This window comes from Antechinus flavipes, chromosome 4, assembly GCF_016432865.1.
Source record: "Antechinus flavipes isolate AdamAnt ecotype Samford, QLD, Australia chromosome 4, AdamAnt_v2, whole genome shotgun sequence".
Taxonomy (NCBI): domain Eukaryota; kingdom Metazoa; phylum Chordata; class Mammalia; order Dasyuromorphia; family Dasyuridae; genus Antechinus; species Antechinus flavipes.
The window spans coordinates 261,793,925-261,810,737 of record NC_067401.1 but is presented as its reverse complement, the minus strand read 5'-3'; the positions used below and the strand labels follow the sequence as shown (position 1 = coordinate 261,810,737).

Sequence of the window (16,813 nt, the reverse complement as noted above, 5' to 3'; positions counted from 1 at the left end):
CTAATATCTGGGACTGGATTTAAACTCAGATCTTCCTGACTTCAAGTTCAGCATTCTACTGCTATGCTGTCTAGCTGCCTTTTTTTTAAGCCTCCAATAGCATTTCTTATCTTCTTCATACCCCAGATAACTCTGGAATATAATATTATTTAATTTGGCAGAAACAAACTTTGAAAATTTATTTAGCACAGTGTCTGGCACATAGTAGGCACTTAATAAATCATCTAGTGACTATTATCTACTCTCTCAATTCATTCATTGCTTGTTTTCCTTACCCTGTGGTTGTAAAAAACTAACCCGTAACCACTTTATATATCTTCATATATTCCTTTGGGATATGGATACCAAGGATAGACCTGTAGCATTCTCTAGGATTTGAATTATATCCAAAGACATGCAGCTAGCCTCATGTGATAAATATTTTTATATTTACACAAAGATTGAAGATTTTTATCTCTTTTCCTCTACCTTGTCCCCAGCCCTGATTCCTATGTCTGTAGTAGAGAGAGACCCAATTATCACTTGTACATACAAAGGATTTTTTTTTCCATTTAGAACAGTGGGCACAGTTGAACTCCTATTTCTAATAACAAAGTCATCTAAATAATGTATAATCTATCCTACTAATAACATTTGTGTCCACAGTGCCTCCCAGTCTCATATATTTCCTTCATCCTTTTTGTCTTTATCTTTTACTTGTATGGCTGACCCCTATGCCCACCCACAACTGTCAGCCTACTTTCTTCTTAGGCTGGGCCACTTCTCTCTGTATATATATCCATTTTTCTGCTATGCCCTGGTTCTAGCACAGGAGACTTTACATTGTCTTTAGTATTTCTCTCATCTGTACCTTCCACTCCTTGACAATCCATCTTTTAGACTTTATTGTTAGAATTTGTTCTTCCTATCTCTATAGTTGTAGGTTAGGTGGCTGTGTTGGGAAATGCAGGGAAAGTGATTTAGATTTGATGAACCTGAAACTCAATCCACATAAGCTAGACTTTATCTTTTTAAAAATACTATGATTTATATTTTCTGCATATTTTCCCCCTACTATTATTAAATATTAACATATTTTAAAGCTCCTAACCTTTTTAAGATACTATTTTTCAATTTTAAAAAAGATTTTCATTTAAAAAACATTCTTTCTTTGCTATTCTGTTTTGGTTATTGTGTGTATGAATACTTGGATGCTTTTCCTTAAACTCTGAATTCTTTTAAATTCTTAATTCTTTCCATTAGAAAAATAGTAAGTCTGTGATCATCGTGAGAAAAGTTTCATATAGTATGGGGAGAGACAGATACGATGTATGTTGCATTTAGTGATATTAAAATATCAAACTAATTGTCTTCACAATCAAAAGTTGCACAAAGTCTCAAATAGAAGGAAGAAATAGAGTAGTAGGAAAAAAATATTGGATTGGTGTGAGAAAATCTGGGTTTGAGATCCTTCTCTGCCACTTAGTAGAAAATCACTGAGTTTCTTTAAGGCCATTTTCTTAGTTATAAAAATGAAAGGGGAAGACTAAATTGTCACCAAGATTCTTTCCTGTTCAGTGCTTTTATGACAAACGTTTGTGAAAATAGAGGAAGATTCCTTTCCCCAAACTCTGTTTAATTTTAATCCATTCTCATTGGATTCTGCTCTTCTAAAATTAATTATGTTGAGGGATGTTTTGTATGTTAAAGTCAAGAGACAGGTTGACTTGGAATCAAGAAGACCAAGGTTCAGAATTTACCCCTGACTTTTACTAGCTGTGTGACTATTGGCAAGTCACTGAATTGCTGGGTCCTTTGCAAATCATAAAGTAAATTAGAGAAATGGGAATTATTTGTTGTCATCCTTATAATTATTGTTCATTTATTTGAAAAATCTAAATTTATAATTGGCTCTTTAAATAACTCTCCAGGATATGATTAAATTATTAAAATAGAAAACAAGAGAATATTTTTACATAGCTATAGATGGCCTAATAGGTTTTTAGAATTTGAGGACAGAGTAATGTTTTTAATTGAAATGGCACAGACTCTTTTAAAAAAAATTTTTCCTAGCTGATAAAAAATTGTGAAATAATACTCATTCATTCATTCAGCAAACTTTTATACTCATGGGCTTATGCCCACTGTTCTAAATTATGAAGGAGATACATAGATTAGATAAGATTAGCAGATCTCTATTCTCATAGAACTTTGATAAATATCAAAATATTTATCACATGAGTTCTAGTTCATAGATAGAACTAATACACATTAGTAAGGAGTTAGTAAGAACTCCTTACTAAGAAAGGAGTAAGATACAAGCACAGAAAACTATAATACAAAATATTACACAATAGTGGTATGGAAAGGAAAGGAAAAAGCATTTATTAAGTACCTACTATGTACCACATACTGTACTAAGTACTTGACAAATATCTCATTTGATCTTTGATGTAGATATTATTATCCCCATTTTACTACTGTAAATAGAAGTTAATTGACTTACCCTGGATCACACCTCTATCCAAAGCCAGATTTTAACTCAATTCTTCCAAGTCCAGTTCAGTGTGTCATCTAGATGCCATATTAGAGAGTTCAGTTCATGTGAGTCTTGAGAGAAAGCTCATTACCAACCAGGGAAAGCAGTTAAGACTGTGGAGGAGGTAACATTTGAATTAATTGTTTGTGTGTGTGTGTGTTTTGTTGTTGTTGTTGTTGTTGTTTTTGCTGAGGCAATTGGGGTTAAGTGACTTGCTGAGGGTCAAAACAGCCAGGAAGTGTTAAATGTCTGAGATCAGATTTAAACTCGGGTCCTCCTGACTTCAGGGCTAGTGCTGTCTACTGAGCCACCTAGCTGCTCCCTTGAATTATTTATTTAAAGATCAGTAAGTTAAGTGAGGATAGAAAGACAATCCAGACATGGGGGACAGTAACAGCAAGGGCACCGACATTGGAAATTTTAGTCCGTATCCCAAGAACTGAGCATAGTCTATTCATTCTTATAAGGATCCCGTTCTCACAACATTACCCTAAAGCAGGTAGTACCAATTCACTTTCTCCATTTTACAGATAAGGTTGCATGACTTGTTTTACTATCATAGAATCAGAGAATTTTAAGTTGGGACTTCAGCAGCCTCTAGTCCAGCCCATACTCACAAAGAATCCCCATGTAACATATCTGTCTGACAGCAGTTGCTCAAAGGCCGGGGAATGGGGATGTTGGGGTGAGGAATCACCAACTCCCAAGGCACACACCTAGTACATTTTGGAACCAGAACTCAAACCCAGGTCCTCTTTCTGATGTCAGAATCAGCTGGTCGATGGAAAGCAGTGACAGTATCCTGGAATCATTATTTTCTATATCGTATAGACCTTTCTTCCACTAGATTGACATACTATAATTATATAATTACCCTTCCCTCTCCCCAGAATGGTTTTGTGCAATTAATATTGTGGATCGTTGTTGGGGATAGGGCAGTACAAAATATGGTCATTTTAATGCTTAGAAGAATATTGAATTCATATCAGATCCAGTGACTTTGTAACAATCACCCATATCTGGGGTTGTGGCAAAATAAAGACATGATTTGATTGTTTAAATATGTTTATTTTTATAGCTGTATCATTACTGAAATCTGTGGTAGGCATCAAAATGTTCCTATATATGGTCCCTGAAAGCTGCACCTGTAAATGTCATGATTTGAACAAGAATAGTGGAAAAATGTTTGCGGGTAGGGGGAGGGGGTCTGTGTGTGTGTGGATGTGGATGTCTGTGCATATGCACATGTGTGCCTGCCTGAGTTTGTGAGCATGCAAGCAATGTGGGAAGACTACAAGGGGTTTATCCCTTTAGAAATAAATTATGGTGTAGTGTGGTATGAATATGATGTGTCAGTGAATACAGAACATGGGATTACCTTCTGTCTCCTTTCTTTATCATAGATAACAGAGGCAGTGTGGAAGAAGAGATTTATTTTGTAGCCATTTGAAGCTGACCAAGCAATTCATAACAGATGAAATGCTGATTTATTGCTGGAAAGAAAAGATGTCGGTTCTCACTAAAATGCCACTAATTGCCTTATTGTTTAAAGTGCAAATTATATTCAGCAATTTGTCAGGCTTATTCCTTTTTTTTTTTTTAATGCATAGTTGTAATTCATCAGTGAAGTTTTGAGAAGAAGAAAAAAGGCAAATTAAAATTAAGTGGAAATGCACTAATATTTGCTGATCTCTTCTTTCTAAGTCTTTTGCCATAAACATGTAAAGTAAATTACATTTAAGGAAGGAGGTTAAAGGAATAGTTATTGCAAAACCATCCCAAAGAGTAAGTTGACATTTCATCAGAGTTTTGTTGATTTCAATGTGGATTCTCATTTCAAATTCTGGGCTTTACCTTTCCTAAGTATACTGAGCTGACCCTGGTTCTGAAAACCTGAGTAGCATGTTCTTTTGGGAACTTGGCAGGTTGTCTTCTTTTTAGGAAAATGACCTACTTCAGGGTGGGGTACTCTTTTTGTTAGTTTTCATGAAGAGTTTTTTCTTTTAAGTGGGCAAGTGTCTTTTTTGGGGAGAGATTCTTTATTCAGGTAGTCTGTGGGAAAGTTTCTTTGAGGATAAGAGGATATACTCCTTAAATACTGTGTTTTCCTAATGAAAGAATGGATTAGAGGTATTTGGCCATCTCCCATTTCTTGTCTAAGTTTGTCCATGTCATTCTCCTACTGAAGAAGTTTCAGGAGTTTCCTTTTGCCCTTTTAGATAAAATCCAAATTTCTGTTTGGTATTTAAAACCCTTCACAGTGTAACTCCAGTCTGTTTTTCAAGGCTAATTTTTATGTAATTCCCCTAATATTATTCCCTCTGCATTCTAACCTAATTGTCCTCTGGCTATATCCTCTACACTGTACTCCATCTCTTGCCTCTGCACATTTGCCCACACTCTTTGTTCCCGGGTCCAATAAGCTTACACTTTTGGCATCTCTGACTCCCTGCAAGCAGCCGCTCAAGTGCCACTTACCATGGGAAGCCTTTCATGTTCTATCCAGTTTATATTTTTTGTTCTTTAATCCCAGATTACTTCACCACTTAATCTGTATATATTTGGCAGTCACTCATCTATATACGTGTTGTTTTCCTTTGCAAACTGTAAGGATCTAGAAGGCTGGGATTATTTCATTTTTGCCTTTATATCTTCAGTACTTATCAAAATACCTGGATATTTAATAAATGCTTATGAATTTCTTTGATACTCAATTTCTCTAAGGTATAAGAACTCTTTCTAAATTAAAAATATTACTGATGCATAGGTTAGAACAACCCCTGTAGCCAGATTCCTACATGTTCTCCTGAACAATAGAACCTTCTGTTTTATGGTGACTTTCAAGCACTAATAATGTTTGGCCTTCTTTTGCATCCAGAAATCTGCCATGCTTAATTTCTGGGTTAGGAGTAAGCAGGAACTATCTGCTGAGACAGCTATTGTTGGACACTGGGGATATAAAGACAAAAATAAACCAGTACCTGCCCTCAAGGAATTTACAGTCTAGCCAGGGTTGAATGAAGGCTACATATATGGGGGCATGCAGAATGTGCTGTTAATTTTATATTTGAGAATCAAAATACTATTAAAACTTGAAATCAATCTGACAGCAGGAAAGAGGAAGATTTTTAGAACCTCAGAATCTGAAAGGGTCTAGGAGGTAATTTTCTCTAACCAAAACATAAATCTATTGTGAAACAACCCAACAAGTGCCCAGCCAGCCTCTTCTTGAACATTTTCAGTATTAGAAAACTCACTACCTCATATGGCAGACCTTTCTGTTTTAGACAGCTCTAATTGTTCAGAAATTCTTTATATTGAGTTGAAATCTGCTTCCCTATTGCTTAGGATTGTGAGCGTCTGGATTTAGCACAGGAAAAGACTTGAAACATCATCTAATCCACTCTCCTTCTTTTACAAATGAGAAAAACTGAAGCCCAAAAAAGAGTAAGGTAATGAACATGGGAAATCCTTGAGCATTGGTGGGAAATCCTTGAGCCAGAACTCATCCTTTGCAGAATACTTAAAAGCTTGTCCTGGAAATAAATGCTATAAATGTGAGGAAGCCTTAAACAGTATAACATTTCTTATTAAATATCGGGAAAAACATATGAAAGAGAAGCCCTTTGAATAAAGGAAAGCCTCTTAACTACTACTCAAATCTCACAGAATATCATAAATTTCATACTGTTGGGAAATGAAATTAATAGGGGAAATCTTTGTGACAATTTAGCTTTTATTAAACTTCAGAAACCGTGTCCTGCATAGAAACCCCAGGAACATAATTCAGTATTCTCTCTATTATATCATGACACAGGTGCCTCTTGTTGAGGAACCTACAGTCCGGTAGGGTAGAATAAGGTACATTCATAAATAAATATAAAAGAGCAAAGGATGAAAAATGCAGGAAGAATTTTAAAAAACAGCGTTAGAAGAATTCATAAGAAAAGAATCACTTAGGGATCAGGGAAAAGGTAGCATTTATTATGGGCTTTGAAGATTTCAGCTGATGAGATATAGGGAAAGGCATCCTGACATAGGGGATAACATGAATGAAAGTACACAAGGAGGAAAGAGGGGACACACATGGAGAATATCTCATGGACTGATTTAGTCTGTACATGCATAGTCCTATGTGAAAGGCAGGAGTGTAAGATAACAATGGAATTTGGTCTACAGAAGATCATGGGTCTATTCTTTCTTCTTTTTGTCTCCAAACAGACTTAGAAAAACCCTTGTAGTTGTCCTTGGTCGTCCTTGGTCTTTCTTATAAATCTCAGCACAGCCATTAGCCTCCCTGACACCTATAAGTCTGGTAATGTTTATAAGGCACTCTGCATACTTGAAAGACCTATTATACAAATGTCAGTTACTATCATGCTGCTCTTATAATCATCCTTAATTACAGACCTCTGCTTCCATTTTTTCCTGCATATCCTTTGTGTGCCCATGGATAAGTCACTTGATAAACTTCCTAGGCTAAAGTTTCCATTTTTCCATAAAACCAAAGAGCTGGAAGAGATTGTCTCTGAGGTCCTTTCTAGTTCTAGATGTATGATCATGTAACAGCATTATTCCTTTTTAGGTATCTCTTTTTCTTCATGGAAGGCTGAATATTTATGTGGGGATATTATCTCTACTCCACACTTCTGCCTCAGTACCCAACCCTTTTCCGTAGGGTCAGAAGTAAAAGGAAACACAGAATCATGGATAAAGAGTTGTGAATCTAGAGCTGATGTCACAGCTTCATTATTGATCCTTTTGCTATACTGTGTAAGGGCACTGGAACAGCCACACCATGAAATCAGAATAACACAGACACTTATAAATACCGTCCCATACTCACACAACACAGTGATGCCATAGGAGAAAGAGAACCAAGGCAAAAATCTGTGGAAACTGTCACCTCGGACTCCTTACTTCTAGAACAATGGTGTCCAACTAGAGGGATCCTTACAAATGCATATGTATTTTTAAAAATTAGAAAACCATGTTAGTATTATATTGCATATTCATTTTGTTCAATAGTTCCCAGTAATATTTTACTCTGATTCCAACCATCTGCTCCAGACCAATAAGATTCCTCCTGAAAGTACTATCCTAACACTATCACATGCCTGTTCATGAAAGTCTGCTCACCTGAGCTGAGCCTCTCCATTCATCCTTATTGCTGTATATTTGTAGACTTCCTGGCACCAGGAAATACTCCTGTGGCAATGCTAATGAAATCACCTGCAACTCGTCACTTGCTCCCTCAACTGCAGCAGGAATTCTCCTGATACTATATATGGTAGCACCTGTTTACCATGCTGCCTCCCACTTCTGCAACTTTTCAATCTCCCAGCAGTGTCCTCAGTATTCATTTCCCTGGCTATCATGAATTTTAGGATGATATGGTTCCTTTTCCCCAAGGTTCTGGTTGTTTTCACTTTTGCTAACAAGTTCCTCCTTGATGACTAGATTGACACAGAGAAGTACAGTTCCCCTCCTGAGAGATGATTTTCACCTCTACAGTTTTGGTAAATTGTAGGTCAGTATAAAAAGTTAAATGGAAATTTGGGGGGAGTTTTATGGAAACCACAGATGACACCTGAAGGCCAGCAGATGCCACAGAGCTTTTAACCAAATAACCCAAATTTTACAATAAGGTACTGAAAATACCCCATAAAGAAAAAGTTCAAACTTATTCTCTGGTATAAAGGCAAAGCCAAAAAATTTTATGCAATTTTTACAGATCACAAGGATGCAACACCCCTAACCCCTGCAATATGAAAGGAATAGCTGTAATTGCCCTTATGGCTTCCTCCAACCTCTGAGAGATGAAATTATTAAGGGTTTTTCAAATATTTTGCTTTTAGCAAACGGGGACATAAATTTCAGGTAAAAAGTCAACATGACTACTACATAAATTGCCTTTGTGCCGCTGTTATCTATATGAGAAATATATTGTCTAATTCCCCTCTCTAGCCAGGGAGGTAGTATATTTCTTCCTGTGCCAGTATTGTTTTTCCCCCCTCTTAATAACAGTTTATAGAGTTTCATATAAGTTTATGTAACTTTGCATAAAATACTATGTTCTCCCATCCTTCTGTTTACTTTCTTTTAAATAAGACATTTATGTTTATACATAAGAATAAACTATTTTATTTGTTGCAATCTAATTGCAAGTTCTGTGTCAACACCAAGCCTTAGTTATTTTCATTGTCATATTTATATCCTATTATCAAAAATCTCATGCATATCCAATTCCTACTACCTCCAACCATCGCCACTCTTCCAGGTACTATTTTTTGAAAAACAGAGCTCCTAATTTGACTTCACTGCTCACAGTTCAAGAAAACTTATCCCAAAAACATCTGTTCAAGTCAAGAAGATCTAAGTTCAATTCCAGCCTGATACACTTACTAGTTGTGTTTATGCAAGTCACTTAATTCTATTGGCCTCATTTTCCTTATCTGTAAAATGAGGTGGAAAAGGAAATGGCAAATTGCTTCAGCATCTTTGCCAAGAAAATCCCCAAAAAGAAAGCAAATTGTACCTACCCTTTGGTTCAGCAGTACCATTTCTAGGTCTGTATCCCAAAGAGGTCATTAAAAAGGGAAAAGGACCTACATGTACAAAAATATTTATATTATCCCTTTTCATGATGGCAAAACATTGGAAATTGAAGGGATGCCCATCAGTTGAGAAATGACTGAACAAGTTGTGGTATATGAATGTGATGGAATACTATTGTGCAATAAGAAATGATGAGCAGACAGATTTCAGTAAAACCTAGAAAAACATGTATGAACTGATGGAAAATCAGTGGACATGGTATCAGCAACATTCTATGATGATCAGTTATGAATGATTTAGTTTTCTCATCAAAACATTGATCAAGACAAGCACAAAGACTTCCATGATGGAAAATGCTATCTACATACAGATAAAGATTTGATGGACTGTATGAATGCAGATCAAAGCATACTTTTTTTACTTAATTTCATTTTTGTGGACTTTTTCCTTTTGATCTGTTCCTTCTTTCACAGCTGTGACTAATATGGAATTATCTTTTGTATTATTGCACATTTACAACCTATATAACAATTTATAAAATTGTTTACCACTTTATGAAGAGAGAAAGGAAAGAAGGGGGGAAATCTGAAACTCAAAATCTTGTAAAAATGAATGCTAAAATTTGTCTTGACATACAATTGGGGGAAAAGAAAATACTATTAAAAAAAAGAAAAGCCCCAAAAAAGGTCATGAAAAATCAGACACAACTGAAAATAGCAAGCTAGTAACAACCACCATATAAGCTACATAGGGAAGATAAGCAACTAGGTCATAAGTCTCAGTAATATCTCATATTTATATAATGTTTTAATGATCAGAAGTAGTCCTGACAACTTTCTAGAATATATATTGTAACAACCTTGCTGGTATGTATTGTAAATATCATTCCTTATTTTATGGAAAGAGAAACTGAGGCTCAGAGCTATTAAGTGATTTCCCTAAGGTCATACTAAGTATTAAATATTAGAACAAGAATCCGAATGATCCAGATCACTCCTGAGTTCAGTCACTTTCTGTTACACAAGTATACTAATACAGGCTCATTTCCCACACTAATTTCTTCAGTGAACTCTGAAACATACATCATATCCAAATTCATCAGAAGTCTGGGTTATTTTATTACCCCAAAACAATCTATATAGAGTTAAAATCATCCTCCGCACCCCCTCCCCTACCTTGTATTCGCCTTCTCTGTGGAGTGAGAAATGGACAGGAGTCATCCCAGTGCGAAGATGCATACCAGTGCATCTGTCTTTTTCTCCCACAGCATCACAAGCTCTTGACAGCTTTGTTTATTTCCCATCTCTTCATATTGGTATATAGTCAAATACTGTGTATGTATGTATGTGTGTGTGTGCGCGTGTATATATATATATATTCATATATATGTGCATGTGTCCATGGTATTTTCAATTCCTGAAAATGGAATTATTCTCAGCAATTTTTTTTCCTTCAGTTCCTTTTATGACTTTTTTTAATCTTCCCATTTATTCTTAGATATCTAGATTCATCATTGATTTTTAAATCTACTAAGCTTCCAGATGAAGATCTTCATTTGTTTCTTCTGCAATATTTGCTTTGCCAACTATTTTTAAATTACAGATGTGCTATATCTTCTCTACTAGATTGTAAACAACCTAAGATCAGTGACTGAATCTTAACTATTTTTGTAATTCCCCAAACACATGCTTAGCATAGTGCTTTGAATGTAGTAGACACTTAATAAATAAATGGTTATTGAATGAATGGATGAATGAATGCCAACTCTCATGCAAGCTTTATCTTTCTAATTTTGATTTCATATCATGACTATTTTAGAATATCTTGACTATTCTTGAAATCAAAATGTCCTTCCTTGTAAATATCTAGAGTATTACCACTTGATTTCCAATATAACTCAAAATCTAGTTTTAAATTTCCTCTTAACTTTAAGCACTCTTTGATGTGACCACTTTCTTCTTTCACCTGGTACTTTATTCATCCTGATTTATCAGAGTCTTGACTTCCTCTATCTCTTCTCATGTTCTACTTTAAATGAATGATCCAGTGCCTTTGATGTTTCTTCTCCCAGGGAAGAATCTTTCTGTATATTTGTCTCATATAAAAGAACCTCATCAGTCTCTTTAATATCATTTTATAGCAATATTTTCTTTATCCTTCTTATTAGCCTTTTGATTGAATGCTTTAATTTATTTGCAGCGAAGGTCACTGTACTACCATTTTGGATAATTCATGATATACATGATCTTGTACTTAATTTTATAAATTATTTGAAGTTGTTTTCTGAAAGATGTATTATAAAATCAAAAGTAGTTATATATATCCACATATATAAAATATATTGATATACATACATATAATGTGTGTATATTATATATTTAAACATATGGAGAAAAAATCTGTAACTTTATAGTAACTCCCCATCTTCATTTTTGAAACGACTTTAATTGCTAAGAACTCAATTGAAATTGGTGCCGCTTCTTTTATGCAACAAAATGAAAGATGAGAATAGAAGGAAGACCATTTCCCTTTTTTGTTTGGATTTTTTCCAGTTAATTAATGTTTGTACTGTGTTTTAGTTTTGTTTTGGTTTTTTATAAACAGTAGACATGTTCCTTAAAGGGTAACAATGTGAATCAACCCTTCACATGATCTGCCTAAGGTTCAGGCCATAAAATAATGTTACCAATGTGAACACTATGAGGACAGTGTAACAGGATGCTGCTTCTTGGCTGCAGAGAGAGAAAGATGTGTGTCTCTGAGTATACTGTTACAGCAGCATGTGGGAAGGCTTATGGTATAGTAATGTGACAAGCTGTGAACAGTGGATCAGTGAAAAATGTGAGATAATTTAATTGAGGAGCTTGGTGAGAGGACCGCTGAGAAGAAGAGACAGAGGCTGTGGCAGAGAAAGGACATCTGAGGGGTGGATGAAGGAAGAAATGTCGTTCTGAAGGAAGTGTGAAGATGGTATGCTACCTCATCTGTCTTCCAGTTTGGGATGGTCTCTTACCCCTCACACTTTGCAAAAGGGAAATCATTTCTGTCACTGCCTTATTCTAACACATCTTCCATTTCCATGTGGGGGTGACTTCCTTTTTTCTACATAAATTATAACATTTGCTCTTTTTTGGCATGCCACACCTTTTGAGGAAGAAATATGGCTTTTTCTTTGGTTGAGTCTCCCTTCTGTTACAGGCTTACATGGTGAACCATTTTGTGAGGCTGTTGTTGATCGGTGATTCCTAAATGTCTTTTGAATTTTTATTTTGAACTATCCATTTTTCTTCACTGTTTCTTCACTTCTTTCACTGTTCTTGAATTGGGAAAGTATCAAGTTTAGGTGATTTTTAATAGATTCAGAAAATACCACCAAACATTAAAAAAAAAAAACTAACCTGACACGCAATCCAAACTAAGAACACCTTTCAACCCTTGGATAGTTGTATTCAACAATATTCAAGACTGCTCCTGAGGAAAATACTTGTTTTCATTGTGATGGATTTAAATGGGCAATACTAAGTGAATTTTATTTACAAAGTTTATTTCTGTAATTCCCTTTGTGTTTGTATGTATGTGTATGTGTGTAACTAACATATTTTCTTTTTGATCATTATATATTGAGAACAAGATTTTAGGAAAACAGTGGCATCTATTTCTACACAGTTATGTAGACCATTGCTGGCATTATAATAATGCCAAAGTACTTGGACTTCATCTTAAATTCTGGGATGTGATCATCTTTAAGCAAAGGCCAAGCAGAAAACAAAGAACATCTTTCTCAGGCACAGGTTGTAGCCCCCACACATTGGATCAATATACTATGCCTTATAGTCAAATATGGTATTAAAGCATAATAGTTTATGTTGTTCTTTCCACTTTCCTTCTTGCTTTGAATTGCTCGATTTTAATCATAAATTAAATGATTGTTCTCCAATTTTACCAATCATAAAGCTTCTTTATTAATGTTACTGTTATAATCAGTATGGAATAGTGCATTAAAGAACCAGCCTTAAAATCAGAAATGCCTGACTTCCAGTCCTTCCTTGGATAATACAGGCTACATAACTATGAGCAGGTCACTTTAACTCCCAGTGCCCTAGATTGTAAATGACAGTCGAGTCTTTGTCAATGGGATCAAGTTGCTGATCCATATCAGTAGAAGAACCACAGTATCAGAACTCTCTCCAAAAAACCAAAGCAAAACAAAAAGAAAACCCACATTTAGCAAATAAAGCAACTGTAACTTGGGAGTGGGATGAGAACAGTTGTAACAACTTTTTAAAATCAGGTTGATAAATCTCTGAGGAAATGGGGAAGAGGGGGGGAGGGAGAATAACACTTCCAGGTCTCAAATTACAATATAAAGAAATCTTCATAAAAATATATTTGGTATTATTGTAAAAATAGAAAATTTGATCCCATGAAATAGGCTAGATACAAATCAGAAACAATAAGCAAACAACTATGTTCCAGACTCTGTGCTAGGCACTGAGAATGCAAATAGGAAAAATGAATTTATTCTATTTTCAATGAGATCATTCTATATAAGGAGAGAATATATAACTATAGAAGCATATAGAAAACAAATATATGCAAAATAAGCAGAATTAGTAGTAACTCAGTGATTGATAGCTCAAGAACATAAATTATTTGAAAAAGAACTTTATATTTGACAACTGATGGGAAAATTGGAAAGCAGCTTGCCAGCAATAAGTTACAATATCTTTTTATAATATATTACAACAAGCTCAAGATGGATATTCATATTGGATATTAATGGCCACTTCATAAAAAGAAAATTTAGAATAAGATCAAGTACCTTTCCTAGGAAGGACTAGGAAAAATAATTTTAAACAGGATCAAAAGAATCACAAAAGATAAAATAAGTAATTTTGATCATATAAAATTGAAAAGGTTTTGCCAAAATAAAATCAATGCAGGTAGGATAAGAGTGAGGAGAAAACTGAGGTTCAGAGAAGTTACTTCTGGCATTTGTTTCCGGTTGTAGAAATACAGAGTCGAGATTCAAAAGCAGGTGATCTAATCCACTACCAGCATGCTTGCATAGTCAGTATGCTTAGAGTCACAGAACATCTTTAGTTTAATTACCCAACAGTTGAATGAATCTTTGAATAAATCACTTTATCTTTCAACCTTAGACACTTCATTTATAAAATTAGATTTATGGTATTTATTCTATCCATCTCACAGATATCACATGAAAATTTTATAATTCACAATATGTATGGTATTTATTCATGTTTATTTTAGAAAGATATGAGAAATATTATCAACCTGTTTTGTTATTTTTTTAATTTATTGAAACCATTGTATTTGAACTGACAATTTCTGAATTTATTCCTCCTCTTTCCTTTCCTCAAAGAGTTATCTCCTTGCAGTAAGAAATAAATGAAATAGGTGGGTGGGAGCAATTCATTTGAATGATCTAAAGCAGCACCTAGGCCTGATGGTCTATGCAATGGGCTATCCTCCCGTCACCTCTGTCAATAATGGAATTGAGTGGTTTTTTTCCTAGCTATTCTCTGGAATCAAATTTGGTCATAATACTTTGGATAGTGTTCAGTTTAATTTCTTTTCTTATTCTTTTCATTTAGACAGTTTGTAGTCATTGTGTTTATTTTTTTCCTGGTTCTATTTGCTTGACTCTGTATCAGTTAATATGTGTTCCCATGCTTCTAATAATTCATTATAATCATGGCTTCATCTATCATTTCTTTTAATATATGTTCCATAATATTCATAAACCATAATTTGTTAGTTCATTCTTTGATAGAAGGGCATTTACTTTTTTTCATTTGTTTACTACCAAAAAAGTGTTGCTATGAATATTTTGGTGTTCCCCTTGGGATAGATCTACAGCAGATATTTTAGTTACTTATTAGTATAATTCCAAATTGCTTTCCAAAATCATTGAACCAGTTCATAGTTCCACCAGAATATATTAGTGTTACTTGTCTTTCTGGATACAGTGTAGCATTGACTAATTCCATTTTTTGTTGTGTTTGTTAATTTATAGAATGTATTATGAGATGTCAGAGTTGTTTTGATTTGCATTTCTTTTATCAGTGATTTGAAGCATTTTGAAATGATTAATAGGTTACAGTTTCTTTGAGAACTTCTTTTCACATCTGTGTTAATTTGTTATATATCTTGGATATTAGACTCATCACATATTTGATACAAAGATAAACACTTTTCTCAATTGATAGTTTCCTTTCTTATCCTCTCTGCAATGATTTTATTTGAGCAAAACCTTTTCAGTTGTAACTCCTTGTCTTCCTTCTCCTTAGTATTTTTGCACTTGATTTGAGTGGACCATGAACTCAGTTAATCATATATATTAGCTTTCTAATCTTATTCAATTCACTCACTTTATAGATGTGAAAACTGAAGCTCAGAGAGATTGGGACACTCCTAAGGTTGTATCCTATAAATCCAAATTTACTGGCTGTTTCCATTGTACCACATTGACTTAAAGATATTTCACAAGTTAAAACTCTCTTAATATGAATTAATTCAGGCCTGTTAAATTAATACTTGCCCATTCTAGCATTAATAGTTGCATGGAATTTCTCCCTAAAGAGATGCCTGGTACACAGAGACTCATCCAGAAGCATTCAGGGAATTGTATTTTCTTTTTATTTTGTTTTAATGGAGGTTTGCTTACTGAGCATTCTTTGATCTTAAAAAGCACTGCAATACTTTTCACTAGTACAGAGAGCTAGTGTGTACCAACTTTACAAGTAGCCCTCTGCTTTCCTCTCCCCATATCCAACCTATGTTCTATTTCCAAATGCTTTCTGTTACTTTAAAAAATAATAGATTGCTCACTTTTTATATTAACAAGCCAGTAACTGTTAATTGCTTGTCTTGTATTTCAATTCTCAATAATATTTTGACATGGGTTGCACAACCTCTGTCTTTCTAGAATTTGTAAAGTGCTCTTATGTGTGATTTGAGAAATCCAAGTGCTATTATATAGATTAAATGGAACATTGAGGATATTTCTACCAGCTCTTTCCACTTCTTTTTCCTATTGTATAAATTTTCATTATCCCTTTCAGCTTAGACATTTGGCTGAAAACCCTAAATTGGATAGAATGTAATCTTACCAAAGGAAGAACCAAATCAAAAAATTTTGAACTCAAAGGGAATATATTATCCAATTCTCATTTTACAAATGAGGAAACAGGTTTATAGAGGCAAAGTCATCTACTTATGGTCACACAGGCAATTGGTGGCAAAATCAGAACTAAAAGCTTTTTGTAGAAGGATTGGAATTTCTGGATTTTGCTTCTTAATACATCATTTACTGAAGCATTGTTGTAAAATGAGTGAGTGTGCTACTCTGATATTGTTATCTGTCTTATAAAAATACAGAGTTGTAATTGGCAGAAAATCTTTAAAATACCTAGATAAAACTGGGAAATGTCATTATAAGAAGATTTTATTCCTTCTTTTTAAAATCCTGTGTTTGCTCATCTGCTTTTTTAGGTGAATAGGAGCTTTGATTCATGAAAGGAAAAATGTCACTAGGACGTACTGGTATTTCAGGTATGCATTTCAGGGTTTCTGACTGTACAGAATTGGTTTGCTTATTCTCATCACACAATCAACATTAAAATATAGCAAGGTCATTCAAGAACAATTGTACCTCAAGAGGGATTTTTTCTAACATATAAAGTGAAATATGCCTCTTTTTTGAACATCTCA

The 16,813-nt window shown here is 34.4% G+C and overlaps 1 protein-coding gene across 2 annotated transcripts in view; it reads left to right on the top strand.

The window, feature by feature from the left end:
- The window catches only part of BACH2 (BTB domain and CNC homolog 2), a 420,011-nt gene that overhangs the window by 149,882 nt on the left and 253,316 nt on the right, over window positions 1–16,813 (top strand). The window lies entirely within an intron of this gene.